This window comes from Diadema antillarum, unplaced genomic scaffold, assembly GCF_040938485.1.
Source record: "Diadema antillarum isolate AM-2024a unplaced genomic scaffold, OU_Dant_1.0 scf00000020, whole genome shotgun sequence".
In the NCBI taxonomy this organism is placed as follows: domain Eukaryota; kingdom Metazoa; phylum Echinodermata; class Echinoidea; order Diadematoida; family Diadematidae; genus Diadema; species Diadema antillarum.
This window is the reverse complement of record NW_027270909.1, coordinates 2,219,428-2,232,315: the sequence shown is the minus strand read 5'-3', so window position 1 is coordinate 2,232,315 and position 12,888 is coordinate 2,219,428.

The following is a 12,888-nucleotide window of genomic DNA, read 5'->3' as shown; positions in this document are numbered from 1 at the left end:
ATAAGATGGAAACGGCAAAATGTTTGGTAGCTTTTTTATTTTTATTGACGTGACATAGAAAGTATCGTAACAATCAGACAGAATGTTCAACTTACTAATGCACACACACATACTCACGCACACACACACACACTCACACACACAACCACACACACATAGAAGCACATATCATAATTATACTTTGGGTAAGTTTATTTGCACCATAGGCCTATACTTCAAGTAAGTCTATTTGAGAATGTGTTACATGTTAAAATGGATCAAACTGAATTAAAAATTCAGAATATTGAAATTCATACATCATAAATGCCAAAGAAATGATGTCTTTAGAAGACGTGAAACTTTTGTAAAGAACAAAATCTTCAGCGACTGTGAAATTTTCGGTCATGTCACAATAGCTTTTTTTTAAAATCTTTTAATTTTTGATATCTAAACGAATGTGTGCTCGGAACACATTGGAACATCATAAACAATACCATTATTGTCACTGGTCATTAACAGGACATCTACATTAAACAATAATTATGCTTCCATACAGAATTGAAAATAGGCATAGATCAATTACAACCACACAAAGTCGCCTCAGTGTGCGTTCCGTTAGAGTATGCATTAGTATGAATTCCAATTCGAAGTCGCCACGGAATATTGCCCAAAAATAATAGCAGCAAACACAGCAGCGCGTACAGCTTTGTCGACAAAATCTAGGCTAAAAATAGCTTCTAACAACTGGCTTTTCTTTGACAAGATCGACCTTCAAATTCACCGGAGGGAAACTTGACCGTAGTATGCACCCTTGGCAATGACACGTCACATCCGGCCAGCCGTACCTGGGAGGCTTAGTCAGAGGGGATCGCAGGTGAACTCGAGGCGATCAGGAACAACGAACCTGAAGAAAATGCTCAGGAAGGTAATATCGTCAGTTTATCCACCCTAGCTTTCTCTCCCCCACCCCAGTTATTGCTTTGTTGTTGTTTTCTGTCAATCTCGGAGATTGTGTCTTCAAGATGTCCGATTGGATGACGTGTGAAAATTTGTTTCGTCTGTTGCTGAGTCACTTCGAGAAGACGCAACTAATACACAGACAGGCCTGTAACTAGGTCGGGTTCAGGGGATCATACGGGGCGTCCCCCTCCCCCTCCCCTCATGATCCGCTTAAACAACAGCAGCAACAACAATTACTACTCCTACTACTACTACTACTACTACTACTACTACTACTACTACTACTACTACTACTACTACTACTATTACTGCTACAACTACTACTACTACCACTATCACTTCTACTACTACTGCTACTTCAACAGCTACAACTTCAACTACAACTAGAACTAGAACTAGAACTACAACTAGAACTACAACTACAACTACAACTACAACTACAACTACAACTATACAATACCCGTCGCACACTATACGACTTACGACTATACGGCCGACAGACTTTGGATCTGAAATAAACGAGCGTGTGTATTCTGAGGGTATTGTGATTTATTTCGAATCGAAAAGCCTGTCAGTCCTAAGCATGGTAAGGTTGAGTCGTGTAGTGTGCGGCGTTCTTTAAACAGCAGCAGCAGCAACAACAACAACAACAACAACAATGTTTATCCATGTTACTTCACTTCACTGACTGTCTCGTCGTCATAAAGAGACGATGACATCATACAAGTACCACATCCTGAACCCCCTGAGCAATGGCAGTCATTTAACCCGTTGAACAATACGAAGGCAGCTTCCTTGCGTAGATTTATAGGATCAACTGAACCTTCGATAAAATTATTATGGCATGTTTTACATGTATGTAACACCAACAACAAATAACATCGAACCTTTGAGATGAGGTTAAAGTTGAGAGTTCTTACTGTAATCCCGAATGTTGTGTCAACACGTCTGGTGACCTACTCTCTAAAAAAAATCGAGTGAAAATATTCACTCTTGAAGGAGTGAATAACAGAAAAGAGTGAATTTAGAGTGAAATTGGAGTGAATTTTGAGTGAAAATGTTCATTATCCCTCGTTTTTGAGTGATCTCAGGGATCGCTCCAAAATCTTCGAGTGATCCCTGAGGTCACTCGAAAATGAGTGAAAATGAAAATTTTCACTCAAAATTCATTCCAATTTCACTCTTGTTTGTATTCACTCCTTCAAGAGTGAATATTTTCACTCGATCTTTTTTAGAGAGTATAATCCAGTAAAGTTGGTGATATGGGGTGTCGTTGGAATAAAAAAGAAAGGGGAAAGTGAGAGGAAGAGGCAACGAAGTAGAAGGAGTAGACACGTATCTTTTCGAACACTCCTCTGACAATCCGCCTCAGATTTTCACACTCAAAATACATGATGTTTCTCACGATTCACTCGTATTCAGTTTCCAGGTTGATGATGTGTTTCGAGTTTACCCTTAATCAGATGATTGGGTTTATTTTTTCTTTTACTTTCCAACTTCTCATTTTTGTTTTCGTAATAAATGCAGTGAATGCTGGTAGTATATTATGTCGGTCTTAGTTATAAAACTATACTAAGAGCTAGACAAACGAGAAAAATAGAATCCAAGCAAAAGGTTAATTTGCCTGTAACAATTACTTGCTAGGGTAATTGGTAAGCTAATTCGTCCTCCTTGTATTGATCTCAATTCTTCCCTGCAGAGAGTCGGGCCCGGGGTGGCGCTCGCTTGCTATTGGTGATGCCAGGTACAATTAGGGAACCAATACCTGTGCCTAAGGTGCAGGGAAAGAAAACGCAAAGAACAAAGCGGATCTTTTATCTAGACGGTTGAGGGCGATATAACCAAATCCATGACACCCTATCCAGTCTACTTCCCCAGGACAAGATGTTCTACAAACGTAGATTTGCCCTGAATGAAATCCGAACTAAACCGATGTTCTTTCACAAGGTATATCTGTATTTCTCTTTGTCGTGCGATTATCCTCATGAGATTTTCTTTTTTTTTCTGACAAGACCTCGAAGAAGAAGAAGAATTAAAAAGATACGAAAACAAAATGTGGGTTTCAAACTATTTCTTCCAAGCCAGGGGCAGCAAACGAGACAATCTGTCACATTTTGTGTGTCGCGTTCGCGAAATGTCATCGCTTTAAAGTTGCAGTCGCTTTTTTTTTTCTTAATTGATCCGCTTCACCGACGTCAACATACGGCCATTCAGTGTTTCGGCCCTTAGTTATTTTGTGCCATTTCCAACTAAGACCAATTTGAGGCAAATAATTTTCACATAATAATAAATAGATCATGTATACTATTAAATGAAAACCAAAAATTAAAGAGGAAATTAAAGAACCTCATTGTAAACCAGTTTTACCACGAATTATCCGGTCTAGGACTACATCCAAAATCGAAGGAAATGATGGGGGGGGGGGGGGGGAGGGTATCTGACGTCTATGTTTTCTGTCCTTTGCTTCAATGTCTAGCCCTTTGTAAGCCACGGGTTTGTGTAATGCAAAGCAGGGATCGATCACACGAGGTCATAACACGAGATAGACACCCACGAGTCATACTTACAGCCCACGAGCTAGCTGCCAATCACAGTAGGCCCATAATCTACACACTGTAGGCAAATAAGGCCCATGGGCTCGACTTATACGTAAATCAAGGCCCGTGATGTTTGCAATGTCGAGATCATGGGTGTTTTTTTTTTCTTTGTTTTGCATATTTTCCAGCTCGTAGGCCTTATTTACCCATTGCCTAGCTCGTGGGACTATTTTACTAAACGTTAAGCTTGTTGGCCTTGTTCACTTAGTGTCTGGCTCGTGGGCTGTATAACCAGGGAGGTGGCTCCTGGTATAACTCGTGAGCTGTATAACTGGTGGGCTGTATAATTGAAAAGAAGGCCAGGATAGAGAGAAGGGAGGAAGAAGAAAGAAAGAGAGAAAGAAAGAAAGAAAGAAAAGAAAGAAAGCAAGAAGGTGTCACCAGCTGAAGATGCAATGGAACATTTCTGCTATTATGCAGTCGTCTGAAGTTGCTTTTTGCTTTACCATATCAGTGAGACAATATCATCATCCATATGGTATTTCCTTTTGCTTTCACCAGTATTAATTCCTTAGCGACCATTCTGTTTCAGCATGGTATAATGGCCCTAATAATCATTACTTTTTTTAATGCAACGATCGTAAGATTAAGTAGAGTATTAAAGTGCGTGTACTTACACTGTCTTAAAAAGACTGTAATGGCGTCGAGGATATCATTACAGAATGATCGTTCCCGTGACGGTGCAAGAAGGATATATCTGCAAGCGAAACAAACATATTACTGTAAAGGCACAGCAGACGAAAAGACACAAATCAAAAATAGATCGGGCAGAGACCTTTACCGTCCACGGACAAATTCGTCACGCGCAAATAACAGCTATCATTACTTATTATCGCCATTTCCGCACGGAATGTTACTTCCTTCTAGAAACAGACCCCCAAAGTGCATCTTTTACCTCCGGTTTCTCGCATATCTTCCATGCCCTCAGAAGGCGATTAGCTCCTCCGATCAGGGAAAGTCATTAGACAGAAGGCCCGATAATGCCCAACCTGGATCTGGTTGGAGGTTATTTGTCGACTCATTAGACTTAAAAGGTTTTTTCCAGTAACATCGCACGAAATGTGATGACGGGATCGAATGCGATGGTATCGGTGGCACACTGCTGCGCATCTCTTTAAGAATGATAGACTCTTCTCCACCCATCCCTCTCCATCTCTCCATCTCTCCATCTCCCTCTCTCTTTCCCTCTTTCCATATCTTTCTCTCATCCTCCTCTCTCTCGTAGTTGTTTTGTCTCGCTAACTCTCTATCTATCTTCCTCTATATCTCCCCACTCTATTTATATTCGCGATCTTAGACAGATTGATATTTTCTGCGCTAATGCGTACTTGAGTTGATTGTTGGTTCAAAAGCAAAGCATTTTCATGTACAACCCTTCTATTATGAGAAAGGCTTGTACGCAGGCAGACTGCAAAGAGAGAAAACAACAACAACAGCAACATAATGTAGGTTAGTACACTGGATAGACCATTTTTTTTCCTCGAAATGATGATATTTACTAAGGTGTCCTCAATCAAATGACTGTCACTTTGAGAGTCTTTTTGTACAAAATGAGTGCTAGATAACTGGGTAATTCTAGGGCGTTAATCCTAAAGGTATGTAGGACAGACGGAGCTGTTTTTATTTTTATGTTTGTTTGTATGTTTGTTTGTTTTTTAAGTCAGGGAAGATGCAATCTACTTGGTCCATTGCTTATGTCTCTTGCATTAATCGCGTTCAAGAGTGACGTGGTTGATAAATAAATAATTCCCTGCAGTCCAACTTCAGCAGCACACCATACTTTGTTTTTCTTTCAAATACGTTCGTCATCTCTCCCTTGTAAATGATTGTTTATCATCCTCTGACATTTGACTATTGTTTGTGCTCATCCACCATACGTGTGCTAAAATCAATGCAGAGATAATTTAGATGAGGCAGCATTTTGTGTTTAAGTACGTAACTTTTTTTTTTTGGGGGGGGGGTATTGCTATTATGTAAATTTGTTTCAATACGTTTGAATCAAAATATATTCTCATTTGTAGTTAATCCTGTCCACGAATGAATGTTTAATCCGACCATCTGCTGGATGTGGATACCACAATCTCCTCTGAAGCAAATTGAAAGTTTACAAACCTGGAAGGTAGTCAACCTGTGTGCAGATCGAGGCCAGCGACCACTTACATTTTCCCTAGAATAGTCAATTTTAACGTATCACTGACCATGCCTCGGCCAAAAACCCCATGTCAAGCCATGGCTTTGGACGTTCTGAGTTTACACTCTTTTCTATTTCTACCATTTGGTGTTTTTTTTTTCAGCTCAGATAATTCCCATATGCTAAGGCCAAATGGAACTGTGAGATTATAGTGAGCAGAATTGAATATGCTGTACAGTTTACTTCTTCTTCTTCTTCTTCTTCTTCTTCTTCTTCTTCTTCTTTTTTTTTTTTGGGGGGGGGGGTATTCTGACTCTGTGAGATAGAAACGTCTGTAAACTTTTTTTTTTTCTCACGCGTACACGAAATATGCATCTGACGCATATTACGCAACTCAAACCAGATTGGCAGCCAATCCGCTTTATATTGAATAATACTTCCATCAATGACAATAACATTAAACGGGGACTCTCAAAACATCACGCTTTACCTTGTCACGAACATTTACAAAGACGCTTCTAAGCCAGGGCTAGTTATCATCTCCAAAGCCTTGTGATCGTATTCCATGGCTTCCCTAGAGTCCTCTTTTAACCACATTCAAATACGCATAACATTTTTGGTTGTTCACCTATGCTCATGAGCATTGAATGAAATTACAATATGGACAAGTTTACACTAAAAAAAAGTAACGTGCCGTGATGTTGTGTATTTTGAATTTTTCTTTGAATTCGTTTTCCTATTCGATTCGGAAAGTGGTATGGTCATGCACCAGGCTAATAGTAACAAAATGTTCCACTATCACGTGCTCTTATGTACCTAATTGCTAAATGGTATCTGAGTACAAAACATGTAAGGCGCAATGTTTTCATATTTCTGTCGATCTATGATTCCTAGTAATGCTACCTTAAGTGTGCTTGTGCCTCTCTTTTAAAGAATGAAATTGCGGTTAAACGAACAGTCCAAAAAGGGAAACAGAGAGGGAATCAGAATTAAGCAAAATATGGAGACGAGAAGGCCACATGCTCTATAAAAAGTACATTATAACAGAAACTAAAAAGCATAATCGAATTCGAGAAATGGTTTGGTTAAATGCTTCGAGAGAAACTCATGTGAAGGTAGAAACAATCAAGGGGAAAGCAAATAATGGACCGGGGCAGAACACACGTGAAATTGATACGGAGGTAACAGTTTTCTCCGCATATATATATGCCTCATCTCCACCCGCAACCGGGACAGTTTGGCGAGGCCGTATCCCCATCCGTTCTCCCCCCTCAGTGCCGCGAGCCGAAATCTATACCTCTTTGAAGCAATTGAAAACCGGTCGGCGGAATCTGTTTTGAATCACTCATTATATTCCCATCAGCCGCCATCAAGGACAATTGAATTGAGATGAATCAAAAGGTCAAGGGTCAGCGCTGAAAATATGTGTACATATTTGGTGGCATCATGGCATAATACTATCATTGCAATGAGGGTTTTTTTTCCCCCTCTTGAGACAAATATATGCAGACATCTTGACTACCGCAAACCTCAATTATATAGTATAATAAGTATGTCAGCTGAGTTTTATCAGAAATTAATCGCAGGAACTTTTGGACTTAAATGCTTGAATGATATCTCTATAATATATATATATATATATATATATATATATATATATATATATATATATATATACATATATATATATATAAACGTATATGTAGGCCTATATATATATATATATATATATATACATATATATATATATACGTATATGTAGGCCTATATATATATATATATATATATATATATATATATATATATATATAATTGCATATGACGGTACTTTTTACATGTATTTTATTTTTGTTGAGATTTTCTTTTTTAATGAACACACATACACACGCACATCATGGATTGCATTTCGCTATTCCAAAAATTCGTCAGTCATTAGTATTTTGAATATTTTTCCTTCATATATAGGTTTCAAGAAACTATTTTTCCTTTTCTAACTATCGAATTTTCAGAAAGCCGGCCCTTATTTCAATATCTGACCAACGAACCTTTGGAGTAACGAACATGATTTTCTCTTGGGACTTACGAACTTTTTGAAAAACACCCCATTTATTCGAATTACTCAACCCTATTTCATTTTCTGATCCAGGTGCAAGGAATTATTTGTTTCGGAATTACAAACCTTCGGAATCAACGAACCTTAATTCATTTTTGGATTAATGAAGCTTCGGAGTGACAAACATTACCCTCAGAATGAATAATATGAAAATATCTTTACTATTAGTAAAATCGCTGAGATGCAAAAGGGAAAAACATTAGTGAAGACACTGAAAGGTAATAGACAAGAAATAAGGTGTAAATGCAAACGTTCGTGTTTTTATTTAGTTGCTTGAAAAATATGGAGGGGAAATCATCTACAAAGTCTTTTCAACTCATGTTGCTTGAAAGACCCTAAGGCTGATCTGCCTACTGATATCCGACGCCAGCAGTAAATCTTAGGATGAAATTCTTTGTAATAGATATAACTTGCTACAGAAAAGATAAGGAAGAAGAGGAAGAAGGTGATGAAGAAGAAAAGAAGCTAGATATTTCATGAACTTTAGACAGCTTTGATAACCTTTCAAGCTAGTCCGGGTCCGAAACACATTGTCCTGCTTTGTTGGGAACGAACCGAGTTGAAGTGAAACTAAGTTGCAATCAATGCCAAACCTGTTGAATGAGATGATCCAATTAATAATAGCAGGAATTTAGACAGGTTTCCCAGATCTGTATTGGGGAAGTGAATAGCTTTTCTTTTTTTTTCCATATGCAAGAGTACTTTATTAAGTATTGATTTCGTAACGATCACACAACAACTGTCTAGAGTTGGGGGGACGGGAGCGTGAAGGAGAGCTTTAATTGATAGCCTTACGTTTATGCTTCATTTTCGTAGTAGTCCGTATTGGTGCTTCAAAGGTTAATCTTCCATCCGGGAAAATTCGGTCACCCCTTGAGGGTCTCGCCTTGTAATATGTTTCATTGAAATACTATCCCACTACCCCCCCCCCCCTACATTGTTAGTCTATATACACTGTCATCACTGGAATAAGGGCAGGAGGGTCAAAGCACTCAAGGATTTGACGTGAAAAAAAAAGACGCGCTCCACGCTGGAAGTCAATTATAACATGATATAAGATTTAGCTGTGTGTGTGTGTGTGTGTGTGTGTAGGATGTTGGAAGGATTAAATGAAAAGATGATCGAGTCCAGAGGCCCAGAGACATACATAGATGGACTGGGGGTGTTTCACGAAGTTGAACTTAATTCACGATTGAATAAAAATTATGGTATGCTACTGGTTTCCCTGTTCGATTTCATAGCCTAATCACCACCCACTTCAAATTATCATTAACGTGTACAGAATAATTCCATTGTTATTTATTTTATATTGCCTTTTCAACCCTAGCACGACAAAAGTCTCCAAAATCTTCTTTTTCATTAGAAAGTTGAGCAACATTAAAAATACCCACTGCATACCATAATTTTTAGTCAATATGTTCGACTTAAATTCTTCGTGAAACGTGCCCAGATATCTAAAATATAATAACACAGATAGAGTTTTAGAGGAAAGGAGGATGAGTCGACTGGGAAGAGGGACAGACAGAATAAGAAACATAAAACTAAACATCAAGGCAGCTAGATAGCTAGCTAGATTGGACGGTGAATTAGCAGGTAGGGATAGATATTTTGTGTAATGATATTTTGTGTAATGTTATATCGTCTATATCACTTCAGTCAATTTTCATTACAACATTATTTGTTACTTCAAGGTTCCACAATTATGTTCTCTTTTCAATTTTACTTTGTTTTGATTATGTAACCTTATTCTCTGTTACCAATGAAAGTGAAATGTTTATGTTTTTTTCGAAAAATGAAATAGAATTTGAATTGAATTGAATTGAATTGAATAATAGACAGACAGAAACAGAGAGTAAAAGGCAAAGAAAGATATAAATAGATATAGAGATATTATAAACTTAGGAGGTGGATAGAAATAAAGATGGATGGATGGATAGATGTAAAGATAGACATAGATTTTGGTGATGGATAGACAGATAGACAGGTATAGACAGATGAGTACATAGGTAGAAGGTGAGAGATATCAAGAGAGAGCCGGGGAGGGGAGAAAGGGAGGGGGGGGGGGGGGGGGGAGAGAAAGGGGGGGGGGGGAGGAGGGATGAAAGCACGCTGATAACGTCTTCCTCGAGGAGAAGGGGTCATGTACTTTTCAGATAGAGTTCAATCCAGACAGCTGAACGCATTGTTAAAAATATACATGATGGCTCCTCATTGGGGATCAAATGAAATAGTCACGTAGTTATACGGTGGATCTCCCATAGTGTTTCCGTCTGAACTTGATTTTTCCTAGCGCTCTACGTCTAAAACTATGCACACGTGATATTGTGTTACCATTGTGATAGCTTCTGTAAACACACATACACGTACAAATACACACAAGATTTAAAGGATGAACTGTAAATCCATAGATGCTTAGCAGACATTGCTTGGATTAGTTTGTTTTTGTTTTTGTTTTTGTTTTTTTTTGCATAGTGTAATATAGTTAAAAACAACAGCACTCTATAATCTTTTGTTGACCTGGTACCGAACCGATTGGTCAGCAATCAAGTCATTCGCGACGCCTTATACTACTAGTATACTACTAGTTGGTCAGTTTGTCTTTATTGAGTTCAGATATTAAAGCATCTTCCCTCGACGTGTTATCATGAGTCCTTATGTTATCAACATGTTTGAAAAATAAGACCATGAACAATGACGTCACTGCCTCATCATTCGGAATTCGACTATCCCCCCCTTTTTTTTTTAAGCATGCTCAACCCTCCTGGTCATCTGTATGGCATTGCGCCACCACTGAAGTGTAAGTGCATGGGTCATTTATTCGCATTCTCCGGCTAGTCATCCGAAACGCGGAGCACCCAGATCTTGCATAAAATATCATCTGAGCATGGGGATTAGACTGGACAGGGAATTATAAATCCGCCTGATATTACATGATATCTTGTAAATCGTTGAAAAGAGAAAAAGGACTATCTATCTCCCTCTTTTTCCCTCTCCCTTACCCCTCCCCCACCCTCCATCTCTCTCTCTCCATCTCCATCTTTATCTTTCTCAGTCAAATCCAAATCCTGTGTTTTAACTCTTGTCCCTCAACGGGCATGGAGGGGGGCTCTTGTTTCACCAAAGTATACTCGTCCCCTGTTTCGAGTGCAACCCGAGCCCTCCGCAGAGCATACGAAGCTCATCTCCTCTCGCCCGCCGTGCCCGGGTGCGAACGAACTTTGGAGCACCTGTTCTCACGGAGGAAGAACCCAGCTCAGACGACGCGCTGCGCGGGAAATATTTGCTCGGACTTCTGCGATGTCTTTAAGATTGCAAACGGCTCAGACGTTTGGGTTTTTTTTTTTTCGTTGTTTTTTTTTTTCTTTACTTCATTAGCTTTAGGCATGCTGTACCGAGATAGAAGCTGTGTGATGCGGAAGGGAAACCTGACTTTCAGCAAATTTGAATCCTCGCGAATGACCTCTTTTACTGTACAAGAACGATACAACGCACATGGTTTGAGTTTGTATGTCACTCTGCTCTCTTTCTCTCGCTTGCCATCTCCCCTCCCCCTCCCCTCTCTCCCTCTCTTGCCGTACCCTCTCTAAATCCACCTCTCTCTTTCTTTCACTCTCCCTCTCCCAAACACTCAGACTGCGAAACACAAGACACAGTGAAATATAGACATCCATCTGCCTTCCTTAAAAAGTCATTGAAACAGAAAATATACCTATCAACGTGTGTAGACGCATATAATTTCTAGTTGTAGCACAAACACATAAACACATACAAACACAAACGCGCACACACACTTACACAAAATACTTATACATACACACTCGCGCGCGCACACAGATACTCAGACTGTTCCCTTGGATATAATATCTTCATCATCAGGTAATTCCTTTAAGAAAGCTATAAATACTTATGTTTTATACTGGATGTTATGATAATGATCACGTATCTCTGTATTATGTTAATGATCATGTTTTATAGGGAGGGCTGTGGGTGGGGGAGGGTATATTGTATATTGATAGCCGGTATGGGGGGGGGGTATCATTTTCATAAGGTTTTTCTGTAATGTTGTTTTAGTTGATTTTGTACTGATGTATAAATTATTTGTTCGTATCATATTATTATGTTTAAGTAAGACAGTGTGTGTATAATTAGTTTTATTGTATGGAGTTTCGACTATTGTAATTTTTCATGTGAAGTTGGACCCCTCGGAAGACCAGCACGGCCATGAAGGCCGAGCTGAGCAGGACAATCCATCCGTTTTCCTTCAGTTATATATCCCAGTTGTACTGTATCATTGTTATTTTGTGATTTTACGGTGAATGAATAAACAAACAAACAGAAAGATGTTCACATCAAGATTAGATAGTTCCGTGTTAAAGTAATACGCATCTTACGCTGATGTGAAAATTGCCTTTAATACGAAGAAACACATTTTCCGGTAATGACACTGTCATATATACTTCGTCTTCTCAGCATTTAGAAAATCTAATTAAATTCCATTTTCCTTCAGACTGCAAGGATACACTGTCCTCTCCACGGAAAAGAAGCACACAAATGCAAAACAGGATTGTCACTATATCCATGTATTCCATGCAGTATTCTATGGGACTTGCCTACCCATCCAACACCAAGTCTCCCCCCCCCCCCAGCCCTGAAACGCTCATGAACTATCAAAGCGACTTTCAACCTCTCGAAAGATCACGAAGAAACGAGTCATCCTGTTTTTCGAAATGCCATGGCCCAATTCCCTGCTTGGTGACCAGCGGTGTTAGGTGTCGAGCCGGCTGAAACTTTAAAAACACTTACCAATGTGAGGCGCCACATTCCCGACACCTGCACTCCTTTATAACGTCATCTCAGCAACCCCCCGCTTAGCCGGGTAAGACTCCCTCGACCGACCGGGTCAGGCGTAAGAGGGATCGATGTAACATGTGGCCACATAAATAGGCAAAAGAGTATTTTCTTGCAGCAGAAGAAAGGCAGTTTATCAGAATCCGAGTAAGGAATAGATTAGGCAGCTGCAAACACACACACAAATCGCCGATCCACCACTCCGTCCACCCTGCACGCACAAATCTTCATTAATTAACCAGTTGTACTTGAGACCAGGC